At 44.8% G+C, this 20,145-nt stretch overlaps 2 long non-coding RNA genes across 2 annotated transcripts; both read left to right on the top strand.

The window, feature by feature from the left end:
- The first annotated feature begins 4,860 nt into the window (after nt 1-4,860).
- On the top strand, nt 4,861-6,589 carry LOC146754272 (uncharacterized). Its single transcript, XR_014938876.1, has 2 exons — nt 4,861-4,958; nt 6,294-6,589. It is a non-coding gene; the product is annotated as an uncharacterized LOC146754272 (long non-coding RNA).
- A 5,749-nt stretch (nt 6,590-12,338) lies between these two features.
- LOC146754271 (uncharacterized) lies at nt 12,339-16,356 on the top strand. The gene is made up of 3 exons (XR_014939043.1): nt 12,339-12,566; nt 13,844-14,036; nt 16,088-16,356. It is a non-coding gene; the product is annotated as an uncharacterized LOC146754271 (long non-coding RNA).
- The last annotated feature ends 3,789 nt before the right edge of the window (nt 16,357-20,145 follow it).

The following is a 20,145-nucleotide window of genomic DNA, read 5'->3' as shown; positions in this document are numbered from 1 at the left end:
GTGGTGCCGTGTTGGAATCAGATGTGACCACGTGGTCTTGGCTCCCCGCCTTGTGGGGGGTCATGGTGGACCAGGCTGTTGGCCGTTGGTGATGTCATAAGCGGCTGGAATGAGGGGAGGAGCGGTGCGTTCTGTGTTCCTTTGTGGGTGAGCTAGTGGTCGGAGTGGTTGGTTGTCTTGTTGTTCTTGTGCCTTTTGTGCCGTTAGTTAGTTAGTTTTGTTAGTTAGTTTTGTTAGTTAGTTAGTGTTGTTAGTTAGCATTGTTAGTTAGTGCCATTAGTTAGTTAGTGCCATTAGTTAGTTAGTGCCTTTAGTTAGTTAGTGCCGTTAGTTAGTTAGTGCCTTTAGTTAGTGGCTTTAGTTAGTATCTTTAGTGCTTTTTCTTCTCACCGTCGTGTGCAGCAGCTTGTAGGTAAGCTGAGCTGACGTGGGATGGATGGGTGGGCAGTGAGGTGTTGTGAACTGCTGGCTGTTTGAGCTCACAGCACCGTATTGCTTACTCTTGACCATCAGACGTAATTTTCCCCGGTACACACGTTCCAAAGGGGGTATCAGTAAAGTTGGCACCTGTCCCATGCTTCTTCCATTGTTTTTGCTCAGTAGTGGAAGCATTGTAAAGTTGCTGGGCGGACAGGCATCACGTAGCCTGAGACTCAGCATGTCTTGCAGCAAGTGGGTGGGACAGTTGTGCTGTGTGTGTTATTCCATGACTGTCTTAGCCCTGCTCACTGACCTGCTCTTTCTCTCTCCTCTCCTCACCCTCCGCCCACTGCCTCGGTGCAGCTTTTGCTCTCATTTCATCCGAGCAAAGCGACAAGGAACTGCTGCAGATAGCTTGAGGTGATCTCACTGCCAGGTACGTGCCATGTTTTGTCCCCTCGCATGGTTTTGCCGCAGGGTATGCGCGGGTAGCTCTGAAGAAGTCTGTCCATACTGTGCTGTGTGAATAGAGAAAACAGAAGTGTGTTTCTGCTCTGTTCCAGCTGTTCACACTTGCTGTGATGGGTGCTGCGTGCAGTGGGATCAGCCGTGAGCCTGAGTTGGCGGCGACGGAGGTACAGTATGAAGCTCTGGCCGGTTTTTTTTCCCTGTGTTGAGCCATTAGAAGGAGCTGCAGGTGTACTCTCCTGCAGGAAAGAATGGGCCAAAAAGGGCCTGGCCACTTGTCTGTGCCAGTGCCATTGCTGATTAGTCTGGGTAGAGAGAGATGCATCTTTGCATGGCCTGGCAATGCACGCCAGAAAGGGAAATAACTGTGATGAGACGTGCAGCTCCTTCTGAAGTGCTCCTGATAAGGACGGAGCGCATTTGCTGCAGCTTTCTCTGCAGATGTGCTCCTCACCTTGAAATCCTCCTGGTTTGTCCTCATCTCCTGACCACGGCCTGTGCTCTGTTTTGCAGGCTGATAACATGCGGGAGCCGCAGCTGGTGCGTGCTATGTCATCTTTAAACGTACCAGCGATTGCGGCAGCCCATGTTATTAGGAGCCACGTCGCCCAGGGGCCGGATGAGCTCTCTCTGGAGGTAAGCAGTTCCAGGCGTTCCTTGTTGTTGTGCACAGAATTAGTATAGAGTGTGAACGCCTCGGGAATACTCTCATATTTTGTGTCGTAGAAGAAGGCTTTTGTTTTAGCTGTGCTGAAGCTGGGATTGATGTTTCAATCTTTTGCAGGTTGGAGACATCGTGTGCATTGTTGATATGCCACCAAAGGAGATGAGCCCCTTTTGGAGAGGCAAGCGTGGCTTTGAGGTAGGCACACATTTTTGACTAGAGAGCACAGCTTCAGTAGAGTCGGGAATCTCCGGTTGGAGCTGCTCTGCCTGCACAGGATGGCTTCTGGATGCAAACAGTTGCCCTGTGTCGGTGTCAGAGGACCTTCCCTTTGGCTCTGGGCTTGGGCTAATGCCCACCTGTCTTTTTGTTCTTATTACAGGTTGGTTTTTTCCCTGGTGAGTGCGTGGAACTCATCAGGGGAAAACTGCCCGAGTCCATCCTACATTCATTGCCAAAGCCAGGTGCGTATTTTACATTTGACAATGCGGGTTAGTAAAATGGGGTCTGAACGTGGCTTTCAGGGGGTTCATTAATGCCCGAGTTGAGCAAGCTTAGAAAGAGAACTGCATTAAGCTCCTTGGGCACCTCCAGGGATGGGGAAAATCCGTTCTTGCGTGTCTTTGTTGGGAACATGCTTTCTGTTGTTACGTGTTCTGTTGAATGTGTTGCACTCGGCCTCGTCCAACCGAGCCAGGGCTGAAATGAACTTGTTTTTTTGTTTTGTTGCGCAGAGCCAAAGAAACGGGGCAAGTTCATCTCCTGCCTTCGTTCCCTGTTGAAGGCCTGCCCCAGGAGAGCGAAGCAGCCTGAGCCTCCAACATTCTCGGGATCCATGTCCCTGCTTGACATCGTTGAGAGGTATTTAGCCAACAGGACTTGAGGGCTGAGCTGTAGGAATGGAAGCATCCTCTGCTGTTTGAAACAGAGCGCTTTTCTAAGCTGTGTTTCAGCAGAAACCAGGCATTGCCAGGAACAGGCAACTATTGGCAAGGGTTCGGTGCAGCTCTTCCCTCACCCTGCACCACGACTGACAGCATGCTCTGTTTTCTCTGCAGAATGAGTTCTCCCAGTAAGAGGGCAGAGTCAGCAGCTTGCAGTTGGCGTTCCTGCTTCTGCCTGGGCAAACCTTCCCCTGTGGCCAAACGCCAACTGCAGAGCAGTGCCAGGGAGCCCTCTGAAGCTGAAGTCTTGGTCCTGGCAGGTAAGCATGCAAATCCAGCTTTCAAATCACTGCTTGTCAGCAACACAGGTAGAATTCATGCTTTCAGTGGGCTTGTACATCCTTCTGGCATTCAAGCCTGTGCCTGACATCTTCAGTTGACCCCTGTCTTTCCCAAATGAGTCTCTTGTCAACACAAGAGCTGGACCTGCACGAGGATCACTTTCAAGACAGTGACACTGTTGCTAGACGCCTATTTGCTTCTGCCCACCATCACTGCATAGCCAAATGTCAAGAACCTGTTTCATGATTCATCTTGTGAAACTTTGACACTAACTGCTGTGCGTCTACTCCTTCCTAGGTGACCCGAGCCCTTGTATATCTCCAAGACGCCAGGCATGTTACGATGCAGCATCCTGTGATTCCATCAATGAAGAACTGTTACTAAGCACAGGATGCTGCAGTTCAGATGAAAGCCTTCCGTATAACATCAGTTATAAAGAGAAGAATGCCATCATCGTTGAAGCTCTCGTTCATCCCATACCTGTTGAAGCTGCTGACCTGAGCCTGCCAGACTCCTCAGGCACCAGCCTGAACCGAGTGCCTTTCGAGGACAGCCCAGCCCAAGCACAGCACGAGTGCCCCGACAGCAGCACAACCATGCAGGCTCAGGTCAGCATTACAGAGGAGAAGCCAAACATCTTGGAGGGGGAGGTAGAATCAGGCCAAGAGTCCCAGGCTCCGGGCAACAGCACGACTTCTGAGACACTCTCGTCAGACAACAGAGAATGAGTCCCATCTTTCCTCCAGACCTCACACCCCCTCCTTTTTCCTATTGAATAAAGGCACGCTCGTGCTCAATCAACGCCTTGACTGAATTCTGAGTTTTCATTCGCAGAGATTGGGATGAGTACAAGAAACAGCAAGACAGCTCAGCTTGCAACGCTCTGGCTGTGGGGTGCGTGCAGGGACACTGTAACCATACAGGGAAAGGCTTCCACTGCTTCCTCAAGCTGTAGACCAGCCCTGCTACTGCTCTGTGGCACAAAGCCCTGAGGGATGTTCCATATTGTTAACCTAAGTGAAGCCAGCTTCATGCACTGTGTTTTGTTGTTGCTGGGTGAGAGGGGGATGCACGTTGGTGAGAAGATGAGCATTGCTGGATCTGCCACGAGTGTCCCTTCTGCCTCTAAGAATATGTCCTAAGTAGGATGTGAACACTGCTGGCACTTCCTCATTGCACGTGCTTGGAGGATCTTCAGTTCTTGCACATTCAGGATGTCTGTCAGTGACTACGAGGAAATTCTCAAGTACTAGGAATTCCATGAAACAGTTGGAACGGGTAAGTGTCATCTTTGTACAGAAACAGCACGCCTAACAGTCTGTCTCACCACTCTAGAATTAATCTGAGAATAGATTAACAGCTCTTGTCAGTTCTCTAAGTCAGGTTTCATTTGTATAAATTTGAAATTCGTTTTTTAAACCAGTTGGAAATTGTAATGTTATATTAGAGAAGAATTCACACTCAACTTTAAGCATCTGTGTTTTGATTTGTAGGTGGTTTTGCCAAGGTAAAACTCGGGCGGCATCTTCTGTCTGGTGAAAATGTTGCACTAAAAATCATGGAGAAAGTTACTGTAGGGGTAAGCCAAAAGGCATTTAAATATGATAATATCTTCTGTTGGAGTTGTGGAGTTCTCAAGAACACGGGGGCAGGTGGGATGGTACATACGAATGCAGCCTACTGGTCCCATTGCCTTTTGAAAGATGCTGTAGAGCTGGAAAAAGTTTAACAGAGCACCACAAATCTTGTTGCTGGTTGTTCAGAGGGCAGAATTCTCTGGCATTAAAATGGAGGAAGTTATTACATCATTACATTACATTACATTATTGTTACATTATTACAGCAACTTTACCAAAATGCCAATGAAAATGCTGAATGTTTTACTTTTCATTTTTCACAGCTCTGTTTCAGAATTTCTATGGGAGTGATGTCAGTCATTGCTGAGTTGATGTTGAATTTTGTACTGTCCCATATGTGCTTGTTCTGTTCCACAGCAGTCAGATGTGGTACCTGGTATGTCACAGTAGTTAGCGATTTCATCGCTTGCTTTTATGGTCTCTTAAGGATGACTTGCCTCATGCTAAAACAGAAATTGATGCCATGAAGAACTGAAGTCATCAACATGTTTGCCCATTGGATCACGTAAGAGAGACATCAAAGAAATATTTATAGTCATAGAGGTAAGAAATAGTTTCTGCTTTCTGTGCTGTCTTTCTTACTTATCTTTCTCTGATACTCTCTAAATGCATTTTCAGATAACCTTATCTTACAGGGAAGCTGTTTGATTGCATTGTTTCTAAGGACCGCCTTTTGGAAGAGGAAGCTCCAGTCTTTTTTTGACAGACTGTTTCAGCAATTGCTTCTGTTCACAGTCAGGGTTATGCCCAGAGACCTCAAACCAGTGAGCCTGAACTGCAGTCAGTCTTCCATAAATAATAATGAATGTGTTTTTATTTTTCTGTTGGCAGAGAGAGTTACAGTACTCCACTCCATTCCAGTGGATTGCAGGAGAGAACTGAAGGGGGGAGAAGTAACACAAAGTAGAACTCATGGGTTGAGATAGAATTATGTACTGAGATAGAGAAAAGGATAATAGTTATGATGAATGCAAAAGCAATTGCTCACCACCTACCAATCAGTGTCCAGTTAGCCTCCTAGTAGTGGAAGAGATTTACATGAAGTTATACCCCCTTCAAAACTCCTTCCACAATATGTCATATAGTATGGAATATCCTTTGGCCAGTTTAAGTCAGCTGTCCTAGTTCTGTTCCTTCTCACTTCCTTGGGCTCTCAGCTGAGATTGACTGTGGCTCTGTACAACGCTGCCTGGCAGCAACTGTAAGCATCACTGCGCTATCTCCATTGTTTCTCTAGAATGAAAACGTAGTATTATATCAGACACTGAAGAAGATAATTCAGTCCCAGCTGAAACTCAGACAATAACTTGTGCTTAGGATTCTTTCCCTACAGGAAATGTTAGATATTTATTGCTATGTGGTACTGTGTTCTGTAGCTGAGCTGGATTTTGTTATCCTTGAAGAAGTATCTTCCTCTGAAAGGGGAGTAAAACATGATGCTCCTAATGAGCGGAGCAGAGACACAGATCTGATCTGAGTGTTGGTTTCACATTTTTGTGATGCTCTTTGCTGCAGTTTGTATCTCGAGAGAAGCCCTTGTGGTGTCAGTCTGTTGTGTAACCTGCTCTAGTTTTGTGCCTCAAGGAAGAGTGATCCTTTAAACAAATGGTGGCTGTACAGAGGGTATGGGGTGAGATGCATTCCTCTGGCCCCATCCAATGGATTTTCTGTCACTGAAGTCTTGAAGCACAGGTTAGGTACTGGAAGGCTTGAATATTTCCTCACCAATAGGTTAGAGCTTGGCATTTTGTAAGCTGCTGGTATCACTCAGTAAAGCAAATCATTACAGCACAAGCATTTTCCTAGGCATCTTATGAAATCCCTCTATCTAAGGAACCTTTCCCCTCTGAAAAATGAATCATTGTCTGTATGTTTTAGAAGCAACTGGCTTCCAGCTGAGAAGCTGATGGATTTATGGGCTTGGACAGGAACTGGGTGTGGAGGTGACTTGTAGAGATTTGTGCCTGAACCTGCTGCTCTGGGAATCGTGAGACCAAGTTTCTCAAGAGCTTTTCCCACTCTCATCATCACTTTCTGCGAGGGATGAGGCTGCATGTTCTCTCTGGGTAATATGTTCAGTGCTTGGAAAGCTATTTCCTTCTATCTAGTCTGCTGTTTAGGTGTATGACTGTTTCCTGTCACAATCCCATCGTGACCTGCTGGCCAGAGCCTCAGTCAATCTTCATACGCACCCCCTCTCCCCACCCCGTAGGCATTGAGAAGCTGCCATGAGGTTCCTCTGCACCCTGAACAAACATCTTTCTCCCCAGCTTCTCTTCTCTGAGTGGGAGCTTCAGCCCCCTGCACAGGCTGGATGTCATCCACAGAGTTTGTTTCAGGTTGTTATCCTTCCTGGCCAAAAACCAGATACAGTATTGTAGATGTGGTCCAGTGAGTGTTGAAGCAGGAATGACTTGTCCTGGTCTGGTTGTGCTGCTTTTTAATGCAGCTGATGATCTTGTTGTACTTCTTTTCTGTCAGAGCACACTGCTGGCTTGCATTCAGCCTGTGGTCTCTCACCACTTGTCCTCCTAGTCCCCAGGTCCTTTCCAACAGATACAAGCTAGTATTTCCCACCTGGGATATTGGAAGATGGGAACTTGCCAGCAGTCAGTGAAGATCTCTGAGACAGCGAGAGCGAGCGAGCTTTGAGTAGACTGGGAACCACTGTCCACAGCAGGAAATAAGAGAAGAGAAAAGATGTTTCCTTGGGCATTTGGGTGGAAATCATTCCTGACTGCTTTCTCATCCACCGGGAAAATCTGCTGATTGACAATTTGAAGCTTATAGACTTTGGACTCTGTGCAAAGCCAAAGGTAAGAGGATGTGTTAAATCAAATACAATGTGCCCCCAAGTAATGCATGTTTGACCACCGTATGCAACAGGGGCTTGTCCAAACAAACTCCTTAAAATCAAGCTGTTTCTGTGGCTGACATGTCATTGCATCTTGTTTGGATTGGCCTGAACTGTATGAGAGTGGTTAACAGATTGCTCAGAAGCACAGGTAGATAATTTTCTCTAGCTAGACTCCCTGTTTTCATAGTCTAAGCTGTAGATAATCTTGTAGGTATATCACCTGTCTTATGCAAGGGTCTGTAATAGGAGCATGGGATTGGTGTGCCTAAGGAACCCTCTAAGGAACTGCATGTAGGATGAGATTGTGGATAGAATAAAATGACTTTTGCAGGTGACGTACAAATCCTGTGATTGCATATGCTTGAACTGAATTGTTTCTTGATCTTCAAACTGATTTCCAGAAGCCTTTATTAACATGTAAGATGGGTGCTGGTAAGAAAGAATGGGAAGACTGCCTTACTGATTCCAAGAGAATTACTTGTCCTCAAATGATTTTTCCTGGCCAAAGTTAGAGCCTCTCACAGGTAATCGAGACCAACAGGCTGTTGTTGCACAATCAACAGGCACAATCTAGATGATCAGCTGAGGAAAATAAAGCATCGTGCCAAGGGTACTAGATAAGTGAGCAGCTTGAGATCTGCACATTTATGTGATACTCATGGTCTTAGACAATATTTGTTTAGTGAGGTCACATTGAATGAAAACAAAATCTAAGATTAATGAAAATATACAAAGGAGAAGAAGCCTCTGAGGCTTCTGAAGTGTTATGACCAGAAGACATAAACTCTGTTTTTGAAAGAGCAATTTGCTCTGTTAATTATCCATCATTTTTGTGCAGTCTGTTTTGTCAGACTTGTCTTTAGCTTCCAAGTTGTATGTGAAGACTTGTTTGCACTGTAATGCACAATGTACGAAAAATTGAGAGATGAAAATGTGAAGAGTTTTTCTATCTTTGATTTCATGTCTGGAATTTTGGAACCCACTACTTGCAGTTGTTAATCTGTCCAAACTGGTCTGGTTTGCAATGCCCTCATTACTTCTTGAAATGCTCTGCTGTTAAAGGCAGAACAATTCCTACAAGTGCCATGGCCCCACTGTTGTTCTAATTCTTGTTTCTTTGTTTTCCACACGCTGCTTTTCAAGCCTCCTTTTTCTTTACAGTCCAAGTGAGAATTGCACTGTGAGGTGTCTGAACCTTGTTGTGCCTCTACATAAAGAGAACAGCAGCAAAGCCTGACAGGTGACTGTGCTGACAGCTCTCGTAGCCAGTAACACGTAACTGTGCTAAATCCCTTGTGATGGCTTTGATTTAATTTTTGCCAGTGAAATCCTTGTAAAAGGAACTGCAGCAGTGTGATGAGCTAAGGTGAAGATGCTGGTTTTAGTAGTGCTCTAAACTGAGTGGAAGGGCAATTGAATGAGGGTTATATGCTTTCTGTGGACAATAAGGTTGTGGTGCTGTTGGGGTGGGTCCAGAGGAGGGGCCACTGTGATGATCAGAGGGTTGGAGCAGCTCTCCTATGAGGAAAGGCTGGATTGTTGCTCTGGGCAGCCTGGTCTGGTGGTTGGCGACCCTGCACATAGCAGGGGGTTGGAACTGGATGATCTTTGAGATCCTTTTCAACCCAGGCCATTCTATGGCTGTACAGTTCCATACTGGAACAAATATAAAATGCTAACTATGTAAAACATGGAGTCAAACCTGTGTGATTTGTCCACACCAGGAGGTGATTAGAAAACAATTTTTTAAGCTACAAAGCTGCTTGCATGAAAGGAAAAGAAAATGAAACTACAAGAAAAAGGGAAAACCTTTCTTCCTGAAAATAGGAAGAATAATGGACCTGACATGAAATTTGGGTGAAGCTGCCTGATTTTATGAAGCTATTCCCATTATTTTCTTGGTGCTGTGTTTCCCAAATGAGTGGTTTCTGGCTGTGCTGCAGCACCAGTCTGCATGTGAACATCAGCTCTATTCACCATCTGGGAAGATTAGGACTTCCCTTCTCCCACCAGCACCACTGAATTACAGTTACTCAGTGGTTAAACAAAGGAATCCTTAAAGAAGGGTTTACAGCTGTCGTGTTATCTGAAGTGCTTGGGGCATTCTGATGCTATTAAGCTCTATGTATTAACAAGTTCAAAAAGAAAAGGTAGGCGTCTGATTGTTGTGACAGTTTCTAAGTTATTTGGAAAGCTGTACCACCCAACCACTCCTTCTGTTTGATGGAGGTGACAAAGCTCAGTTTAATTTCTGACTGCTGTTTAAATCCTGAAGCTGGAGCTGGTTCCTGGAGCAGAAAAAGCTCGGAAGCTGTCCCTCCTACAAGCAGGCACCTCTGAGCAAAATATGACATCTCGATTTCTGATGGTAAGGTCAGGAGATCTGATTCCAGCGTCTAGCTTTCAGCTTCATGCTATGTTAGTGGGACCTTTGGCATCTAGCACTGACCAACAGCAACTGACAGGCTGGTAACAGTGCACCACAAAACAGTTATGTGTCTATTTATGTTATGAGGGAAAATTGCATTGCATTGAGATTTCCTATTTTTACACTTTGCAGATCTAACTCGCTGCTGGAAGAATCCTGTACGCCTTGTTCACACCATTTTCAATGAGCTGGATGAGTCTGTTGTTGGCATTTTAATACCATTGACGAGGCAGGCAATATGTATGGAGTATTTGGCTCTCTCTACAGTCATGAATGTTTGAGTATCTTCAACATGTGGCTCATTGCTTCCATTTCAGGCTGCCCAGAGAAGCTGTGGGTGCCTGTCCTTGGTGTTGAAGGCGAGGTTGGATGGGTGATGGGCAGCCTGAGCTGGTTAGTGGGCAGCCAGCCCATGGCAGGGTGTTTAGAACTTAATGATCTTTAAGGTTTCTTCCAACCCAAGCCCTCCCGTGATCCTATGATTCTGTGATTTCATTCAGGTTTATTAAGATGAGATGAGTTCTCCTGAATGCGCTGTTCTCCATATGATTATAATTGGAGTCTAGATGGGTGACTTAAACCAGACTCCAAACTTTTTGATGGCCAAAATGAAATGAAATCAATCCTTTACTGTGTCAGTAGTCTGTAACTAGAGCCCATCAGGTAATTCCCAGCCTCCTGCCTGTATCAGTGGCTGCACACAGTGAAAAAGTCTGATGGGATTTTAACCTCTAAAATGTTCCGAAGCAACCAGAGGGTGAATATATTCACTATGCAAATACCTGCAGGAATAAGCTTGTCATGTATGTCCTCAGGTAGCACAGTAGTTAATGGTGGGACTCAGTAGGTCATGCTGAAAGTTGAGTCTGCTGATCTTGAAGGTCTTTTCCAGCCTACATGACCTTATGCTAATATTTCTGTATTTATTTCTGTTCAGCTCCCAGAAAACCTCCCACCCAGCCCCCAACTGACCCCGTGGTGAAAAATAAAACAGAAACGTCAGTGACGCTGGCATGGTCCCCTCCGAAGATGCACCGCCCCATTCCAATCGATGGCTACATTGTGGAACGCAAGAAACTAACTGGCTTCACGTGGGTGAGGTGCCACGAGTCTCATGTCCCCGTCCCAGAGTTCACGGTGAGCAATCTGTCTGAAGAGGCTGATGATCAGTTCTGAGTGTCTGCAGTCAATGCACATGGATAGAGCCTGTATCTGGAATTCCCAGGGAGCGTGCACATTGGTAAGCACAAAAACCCCAATGGAAATGGGTCAGTGTGTGCTGAGCAGCTGTGTTGGTTCCCTAAAGATGTTTCCTTTGACTTTAAGGATAGCAGTGCATTAACACACCAAAGGCTTTCCTTTATTCCTAGTTCTCTTATCTCCTATCAACCTCCAGCTACCACTGAAGTGATACAAGTTCTGTTTCTGTGACAGAGACGTGAATATCCTTATCTTTTGATATCTCACATGTGCAAGAGGCAGAACTTTCTGTAACAGATCTTAAGCACAGAAGTGCTTCTTCTAGCACTCATGCAAAGGGAGAAGTAGAAATGTACCCATGATTTAATCTTCCATCTCTAAATGAGATACCAGACTTGCATCTAAAGAGCATTCCATGTTCTTCCTCAGGACCAGTCCTGGTTGTGAAATCCCCCCTAACAACTGGTGAAGCTGTACCTGGAGGGGATGCCATGTTTACTACTGATCTTACAACAATGTGTTGCAGCACTTGGTACCTCAGTGGTAAAGTCTTACAGGAAAGCGAGACCTGCATCATCAAGAGAACCCAAACTACTCACAGCCTAATCATAAAGAACATCACCAAGAATGATGGTGGAGCAGAAGTGAAATTTGTTGCCGAAAATGTTGATGTCAGCAGCAAGATGAGAGTGAGAGGTGTTTGCTTTGATCCTTCTCCTTTCCTCTTACAGTCAAGGCATAGTTGCTGTGATCTGATGATTAGAACTGGGGCTGCAGGCATTCACTGCCTGTACCAAATACCTGAAATTGCATCCCATGGACTGATGTGAGTCCTGGTAATGACCTAAACATGATAGCACTGAGTGTAGGGTAAGCCAGTCTACCCAGCTGCTTGGTATCTGAACCAGATTGCTTCATGCCAGCTGATGAATGTCTGCAGTTCACAGCTACTGGCCAGTGCATTCAGTCAGCAGGTTTACCACTGCATCACCATAGAGCAGTACTTTCAGCTCCAGGTTCAGACAGCCTTTTCTGATTGCACTGGAATAGTTTAGAAGTAGGGGAGCAATCATTCCAATAATATCTCTATCAATCAGCTTTGCATGACAAAATAGAACAAAGATTCATGATGGGAGGACCTGTTTGTCATTGGGTGGAAACCTCTGCAGAAGCATGTTTAGAGCATTCTTAATCAGTAGAAGGAGATGTTTGGTTGAATTTTACTTAGTAAATCCGGCAAGAAGACCAAATGAAATATCTTGAATTGCTCAGCACTGACACAATGATGAGTGCAGGAACAGAAGGTGATACTTTTTTAGGGATCTTGCAGCAAACATTGACCACGTTAGCCTGATCTAAATTGAAATAACGAGGCCTTTGCTCCTGACAGGTGCTGCAGTGAGATTTACCAATAAGAGCAAAGATGTAGAAAAGATCTCCGCTCGGCTGCGTGAGGAAGCCAAACTGCAGGCTGAGCTTTCAGACACAGGCGCTACTGTGGAGTGGATGAAGGATGGGAAGGAGCTCAAGGCCAGTGAAAAATAGGAACTGCACATTGTGGGGAAGAAACACACCCTGAAAATTCACAGCGTCTCAATGGATGATGCTGGAAGTTGTCAGTGCATCTGTGAGGGAGATAAAATGCTCTATCAGCTTTCAGTGAAAGGTATGTGACAGTCTGGGCTGTCCTCTTCCGGCCCAGGGTCAGCAGACTGCATTCACTTGACTCCCCGACAGTCCAGCTGTTGTCAGACAGCATCTGGGGTGTTTTCAGTGGCTGTTTTGACTTGAACTGGCCAATCTGCTTTGTAGAGCCATTTGATTTCTGTGTTCTGTCCTGTGATTCGTCCCTAAGATATAGAGGAAGTCAAGGGAAAGATAGGAAAAAGAGCATCCCAGCCTTCCTGCTCTTCTCTCAGGGTGGCCATGAGAGATGATGTCAACAGCTCTTTTTGTTGCAGTGATCCAAAATGTAGAAGAGACCTGTGAAGAGTCACAGGGACTAAATTGATGGAGAGCAGAACTTCCTGCCAAGGCTTGTCAGCTAGTCTTAATTTTGCTTTTCTTCTCTCTCTTTGTCATGTTAGCATAATATTTCATACTGGCAGGTCTGCCCCCAGAATTAACCGGCACAGGCTGCTCAGGGAGGTGGTGGGATCCCTGGAGGTGTTCAGGAACTGTGGAGATGTGGCCCTGATGGATGTTATCAGGGGGCATGGTGGGGTGGGTTGGGGTTGGAATCAAAGGAGGACCCCCATGTATTTCATCAGGAAGCACTACTGGTAATACGACCTTTGGAGCAAATCCTGGTAGGGCCACGCTCAGCTGGTCCAGTCCGGAGGCTGTTCCTCCTTCCTGCAGTATCTGCAGTGAAAACCAGCAGCTGCTTTTGTGTGGCTGGGCTCACATCCAGCAGTGGTGAGGGGACTACAATGATAAGAGACAGTTCCTGAAAAAATGAATGAAATTTGACTGTATGATAGGATGGAGTTAAATGTATTGACAGGATCTCAGTGATCCCAGTGTCCATCAGCTGGCTCTCGAGCTCCTAAAAGACAGGCGTTCTGTAGAACGTTGTTGAATTTGTATTATCCATCTGTGTTCTTGGAACTGCAGAACAAATGCATGCAAAATCCGGACTTGATTTTAGCAGCTCTGACTGCGCTGTCTCAACAGACCCAACTCAGCTGTGTGCGCTGTTTTGAAATGATATGTTAACAAGAAGTTGGAAAACAAACTCCATTACCCGCAGTAAAATAGGACCGTGGCCTTAGGCTTAAACTTTTGGCTAAGACAGTGGTGAGATTTTGAATCTTTGAAGTCAATTATTCCAGTGTGTGTTAATAGGGGCCAGTTTCATCATCTAACTTTTGAGCTCCAATTAATTTCCATAAAGGAATTCTTTTTTTCTTTTCGGTCCTGAATGATATCTCCATCTTTTAGGCTCAATTTGTTTGCAATGTCCTGGTGAAGTGGTACAAAAATGGCAAAGAAATCATGACTAGTAACAAGTTCACAATGGAAGATAAAGGGAAACTGCATAATCTTCTGGCTTCACCTGTAACGAAAGAAGATGAGGAAACATACATCTGCAAAACTGGAGATGACACTCTGATTTTTGATTGGAAAGTCTCAGGTAAGTTTGTGAGGCAAACATAGGATCACAATCCATGTAAAGCACTTCAGAATTAATTCATTTGATTTGTCCAACCCTGTGGGTTTCCAGTATTTAGGACAAAGATTGCATAGCTCTATTGAAGCAATTCTGACCTTCCTGTTGTTCCTATGCAAATCCACAGTATGAGCAAATAATGTAACTGTGTTGTGATGAATTCAAGACAGCCTTAGCTGCAGCTGGGGCTGGAGTCACGACTTGAGCCCTGACATCTGGGCTTCATTCTTCTAGTTCATCTATTGCCTCAGCACTTACATCATCTTTAAACCTATGACTGAAATGGTCCTAAGTTCTTAGCATGGGAATCCAGTCTCCTCTTTTGACAAATTAAACTCCACATTTGGAGAGTTGAGTGTCTCCTGCTGTACCCGAAGGACGTTGTGATCTCTGAGGTGTCTCCCTGAGGTGCTGTAAGCACAGCCATTAGCTCATAGTGCAAGTAAAGCACTGTCAGGTCAAGCCTGGAGGAGTAATGCTTGTCACTGACATGTTCCTGTTCAGGGTGGAGCTGGTGGGTAAAATAACACAAGAAATTGTCATTGAAATTCAATATCTGTGAAATTCAGCTGGCTGCATTCACAGAACCTGGCGTTAAGATCTGTTTTCTGGTTTATTTCTTGAGCATATTTTCCATAACCCAGTCCTCATTTATGAACCGAAGCTCTACTGAAAACCTTTCGCTGTGTATGCTCATGCTGCAGTGCAGCTCTTGTGATCTTTAACAGCACATTCAAGTTCCTCTGATCACAGGATCCTTAAGGTTGATTAAGACCCTCTAGTCCGACTGCTCACCCATCACCACCATTATGCTCACCATCAGCTAGCTAAAAACTCAGCAGAGATGATAGATCAAGCCCAACACTGGATTTGGGATGGCTAGAGATTCCTAAGATATTGAAGGATTGCTTGCAGGTGGTGTTGGCTCAGGTATTCACCCTGCATCCCACCTCCCATTCTGTTTAGTTGAGAATCATGCATTCTGCAATTTCACTTTGTAATTCAAAGACCCTGGCTTTATCTGTTGAAAAACTGTTCTAAAACAAGCCAAGAAGACTCCGTTGGAACTGGTTGATGCAGAACAAAGGCATCCCCAAAGGACAAGTTGCACTGTTTGATGAACATTATTGGATGAGAGCTAAGCTAAGATTTAAAAAGTTCTGGGGCTGTCTCTGAGCATCAAATACAGAGGAAGCCTGCATGATTCCCTGAGAATGGATACCTCCTACTTTGGTGTAGGGTGAAGGGAACACTAGCAGTAACTCCTATCACAAAATGTCACATGGCTCAGACAAAAAAGCCATTAAGAGGGCTTAATTAGGAGCACCAAATGGTCACAAGATGGTCTTAGGGCAGGGAAGTAATCTATCTATGTGATATTGATTGATGCTATTAGTTCTTCACAGCTTGACTCTAGAGGGACTGTTCTTCTTTGGTCACCTAGTTTTAAAAGAATAGATGGCTCCTGTCTATTACAATTTTTAATGCATTACTTGTTCACTGATGCCATAAATGTGCCTGGCATAGCAATTGGCCTTGGTATATCCAGTGACTGAAAGCAACAGTTGTTGCTGTAAGAAATGCAGTACTAAGCTAGGTCTGCCTGTAGCTGACAGCCATCAGCTTGCTCCTCAGGCCGGTTGTGTCTGGATGAAATGAAGGGCATGAAATACTTATGTGCTCATCAAACTCTGCTTGTTAGCTTAGAGACAAAGTGTTGAATAGGTTTGTTCATGCATTGCAAACACGTTACTTATCTGCCTTCATTTTAGCTTCAGAAGAACGTGTGCAGAATACAGAATTGATTAAAAGAAATAAGAACTGTCTGCATAGAACTTACTCTTTCCTTACACAGGAGAATCAAGCAGACGTTTGTATGTGAGTACCACCAGAGGTGAAACTTGATCACCCAAATGTAATGAGCAGAGACATTACAGTCAGTTCTAACTGTATCTTCATGCTGTGCTGAATAAGCCTGAGTCAGGATGTAAACCACTTTCTCTTTTTTTCTTCAGATGAAGCCATTAATTTTGTCAACAAGCCCAAAACAACTCCAGAAATATCAGTCAGTCCTTCTGAAGACCTGGAGCTGGTGTGTGAGGTGTCAGCTGCAAGCGGAGCTGTCGTATGGAGAAAGATCAAACAGAGGTGAAGCAGGACCAGAAGACAACCATCATCTCCCAGGGGACGCACCGCAAGCTCATGGTCAAAAATGTGACCCTGAAAGACCGAGGGAGCTACAGCTGTGAAACAAAAGATGACAAAGCGACATTCCAAGTGAAAGTCAGAGGTGAGAAAATGTTTGGAATCCCAGTGAGAAAGGAACGCTTCATTTTGTGTGTCTTGCATTTGGAGGATCAACTGACAGCCTCTCTGGTGCAAAACATTTTGGCTATAGGACTTTCTTTGTCATCTAGTGTCATAGCAACACTTTTCTACATGTGCTTTTCCATCCAGGAATGAATTACTGCAACAAACCATAGGCAAGGAGGGTAACTTGTGCAGCTCTTGTAGTCAGCTGGTGTCTGCAGGGTTACAGTGCAAGAGCACACCAGGCATGCAAGGAGTGAGAAAAGGGGAGGTGGTTGAAGAGATCTGGTTACAAAATTTGAATGACACAATGAGGTGGAAAATGCCAATAATCAGACTCATAAATGGCCTGGGTTGCAAAGGCCCACGGTGCTCATCCAGTTCCAGCCCCCTTCTTCCTATGTGCAGGGTTGCCAAGCAGCAGCCCAGGCTGCCCAGAACCACATCCAGCCTGGCCTTGAATGCCTGCAGGGATGGAGCATCCACAGTCTCCTTGGGCAACCTGTTCTAGAGGGCTGTTCCCTTCTGATTTACTGGAAATGTAGAGAGACACGAGAAGAAAAAAAGAGAAGGGAGGAGGTTCAGCAGTGCATGCAGGTGTTCTAAATTTCATGTCCAAATCTGCTGTCAGACTGCAAAATCTTTAGCTTTGTGATATGATGTGAAATGATATGAAATTATATGATATGATATGAAATGATATGAAATGATATGCCTATCATTTCCCAAGGCAAAATAGAGGGAAAAGTGTTTTCCTGTCATAATGAGGCATCACGATGCTCCCTGTGAAGGGCAAGTATAGTGAAAATGGGGAACTGGAGTAAGCTCTGCAGCAGACTACAGCAAAACGGTGTGGCTGTTGTGATGTCCCTGCAGAGAAAGAAGACGTGTTTACAAACAAGGACAAGGTACAAGAGGAGGGGAAGGCTGTACTGACTCAAAATGCCAAGCTGAGCTGCGAGGTGGCCCAGAAGAAGACGGAGGTGAAGTGGTACAAGGAGGGGAAACTGATCACCTGGTGCAAGAAGTTCAGGGTGGAGTCAGAGGGCAAACAGCGTCGGCTGGTGGTGAGCCAGGTGGAGAAGAAAGATGCAGGGGAGTACAGCTGCGAGGCTGCTGGCCAGAAACTCACCTTCAAGATTCATGTCACAGGTAAGACAGGTGTTGTCTGAAATACAGCAGAGAACAGTAAAGTAAAATCTAGTTTCTATTATACAGTGATCCAGTTGCAGTAGTCTGTGCTGAGTTTTTTTCCCTAGACTTGATTGCCTGGGTTTGTAGAAAGTATTTGGTTTTAGTCTCGCACAAAGACCTGTTTCAGTCTGTCTGTAGAATAATAATTACTGATATATGTACAATGGAAGCAATATTCAAGATATTATTCAAATCTCTCCTGTGCCTGAGGTCCCAAACTGTAATTCCTGTTCACCGAAACATTTGACTAAGCTAAGTATGTGCAGTGAGGCTGGAGTGCATGTTGTGCGTGCAGCCTTTCATGGCAGGAGAAGCAGGAACTTCTCCTAGTAGTACACTGCCTTTTTACTATGCCTTTATGTTGGAGGCTGCATCTGGATAGGTGAGTCTGCTACTCCCAGTAAGAGACCTGGTAGAGCTGACTATTCCCAGAGCTCAAAGCAAAATAGATATCTGGAAATCACACACAAAGAAGAAAGGACTGCGTTGGTGAGCATATTTCCTTTGTGCCTTTGACAGTCACAGTTGTGGCAATGGTAGAGGCCATGAGGAGTCTGTTCAGGAAGCCAGGAGTACTGTTCTGGGTCATGAAAAGGCAGCCAGTGGTTTGACTATCGCATGTTTATGTGTTTTGATGTTTCACAGTGGGTCTTAAGTAAAAGGAACTCAGGTTTTGGTTGCCTGCAGGACAGATGTTCTTTTGGGTTCAATATGTTTGCATAGTGACTTGCAACCATGGGACTGGTGTTTAAGGACCCTCTTGGATCCTTCAGTTCCTGGGTTCTTTCTTGCCTAGATTTGACACTTTGTTTCAACAGAAGAGCTGATATTCTCTAGTGAAGGCTATTAGTTTGGGCACAAGTGGTAACCTAAACCTGTTCCAACCTGTACATACAAACCTGCAAGTTGGTCTCATTTCAGTCCCTCAGTCAATACTTTTTCTTTTCTTCCCTCAGAGCCAAAACCTGTGTTTATAAACCAGGAGAAGGTGCAGAAAGAGGTGCGTGCTGCCCTGGCAGCAAGTGCCTCCCTCAGCTGTGAAGTAGCACAGGATCCAACCGAAGTAAAATGGTACAAGGATGGAAGACTGCTTGCCTCCTCCAGAAAGTTCAGAATGGAATCTGTGGGCAAAACACGGCATCTGGTTGTGGAGCAGCTGGAGAAGAAAGATGCTGGAGAATACATCTGCGAGGCTGCTGGCCAGAAGATGACCTTCAAGTTGGAATCAACTGGTGAGCATTCGCTTTGGGAGCACTAAGCAGCTTTGGTGGGATGTGGTTGGGGTGGAATGGGTGGTTTCATTGACATGAGAGAACAGGCAGTGATGCTGTGAAACCAGATGGATGATGCTCAGCCTGGCCATGTGCCTCAGAGCTCTTTGCTCAAGGAAGCCAAGTGTAGTTGTGGGTTTGCTCTCAAGAGCACAGTTTGGTAGGGATGAGTTGGCGGTTGGACTAGATGAGCTTAGTGGTCTTTTCCAGCCTTAGTGACTCTGTGGTTCTCTGCTTCAGGAAAGACCTGCTCTCTGACTTACACACGTGTCCAAGTCAAGGATGCAGCAGAAATCAAATCTGTAGCAGAAAAGGCAGAATCTCGTGCCCATCTTACAGTTAAAGGTAATTATGCTTCTGATGACGATTTTGCTTAAATTATATTATAAACCAGCTAACATCCTTTGCTTTAATGTCTAAGAAGTTAAACACCACCAGGACCTTTCACAGAAATAAAAACTCCTACCTACCTACCTTTCTGCCCACAAAGTATCCACCTTGTCTTTTGGGATTTACTTTTGCTAAGTAAAACAGATTATTTTCTTAGGAGGTTGATTTTCTACCTCTAGACTTGAGATTTGTGTTTGAACGTTGAGGGATAAAAAACATAGCTTGACTTTTTCTTCATTTTTTCTGTCTGTTGTAAAAGAGCACAGGGTTCTTTTTTTAATATATACAATGTTAGGGTATATATATGATGTTAAGTGCGATAAAGAAAAGGGAGACATTTGAGTTAGCACACTACTCAAGAGTTCAGTCCCCAGCTTTGCCACTGTTACAATTATAAGGGCAAGAACATCCTGGAAAATGAATTTCTCCTAAGTAGAGTCATTACATTTGAGCTACAGAGACCTTTACTAGGAGAAAACTTGTTGTTCAGAGCTACGTTGCTGTATTTAACCAAAGTAATTATCAATGTCTGTGTTTCACTGATCCTCTATTCCATTTCGTAATGCGAGGAGTTTGATATCGAGATGGGAAGGTCATGATTTGATTTGGATGTTGGACTGGGAATCAGAAGATCTGGGCTCTCTTCAGGTTGTCAGTCTTATTGTCTGACTTCTTAACAACTTTCCTTTCTTTCTACTACTTTTTTAATGATGTTTTAAGGCATTTTGAGCTGATAGGTGTAGTGTTCATGTGCAGTAATGCTGACATGAGTAAGTAGGGTGATAATGTATGGGTTTTTTATATTCCTTCTAAATCTCTGCTTTCTCTTGTTCCATCCTTCTTAAAGAGCAATCCATTAATCTAGTAAAGGAGCTGTGTGATGAGGATGTGACTGAGCCTGAAGAAGG

Source organism: Coturnix japonica, chromosome W (assembly GCF_054131305.1).
Source record: "Coturnix japonica strain WE chromosome W, WE-NBRP24, whole genome shotgun sequence".
Lineage (NCBI taxonomy): Eukaryota > Metazoa > Chordata > Aves > Galliformes > Phasianidae > Coturnix > Coturnix japonica.
This window is presented reverse-complemented; position numbering and strand designations above follow the sequence as displayed.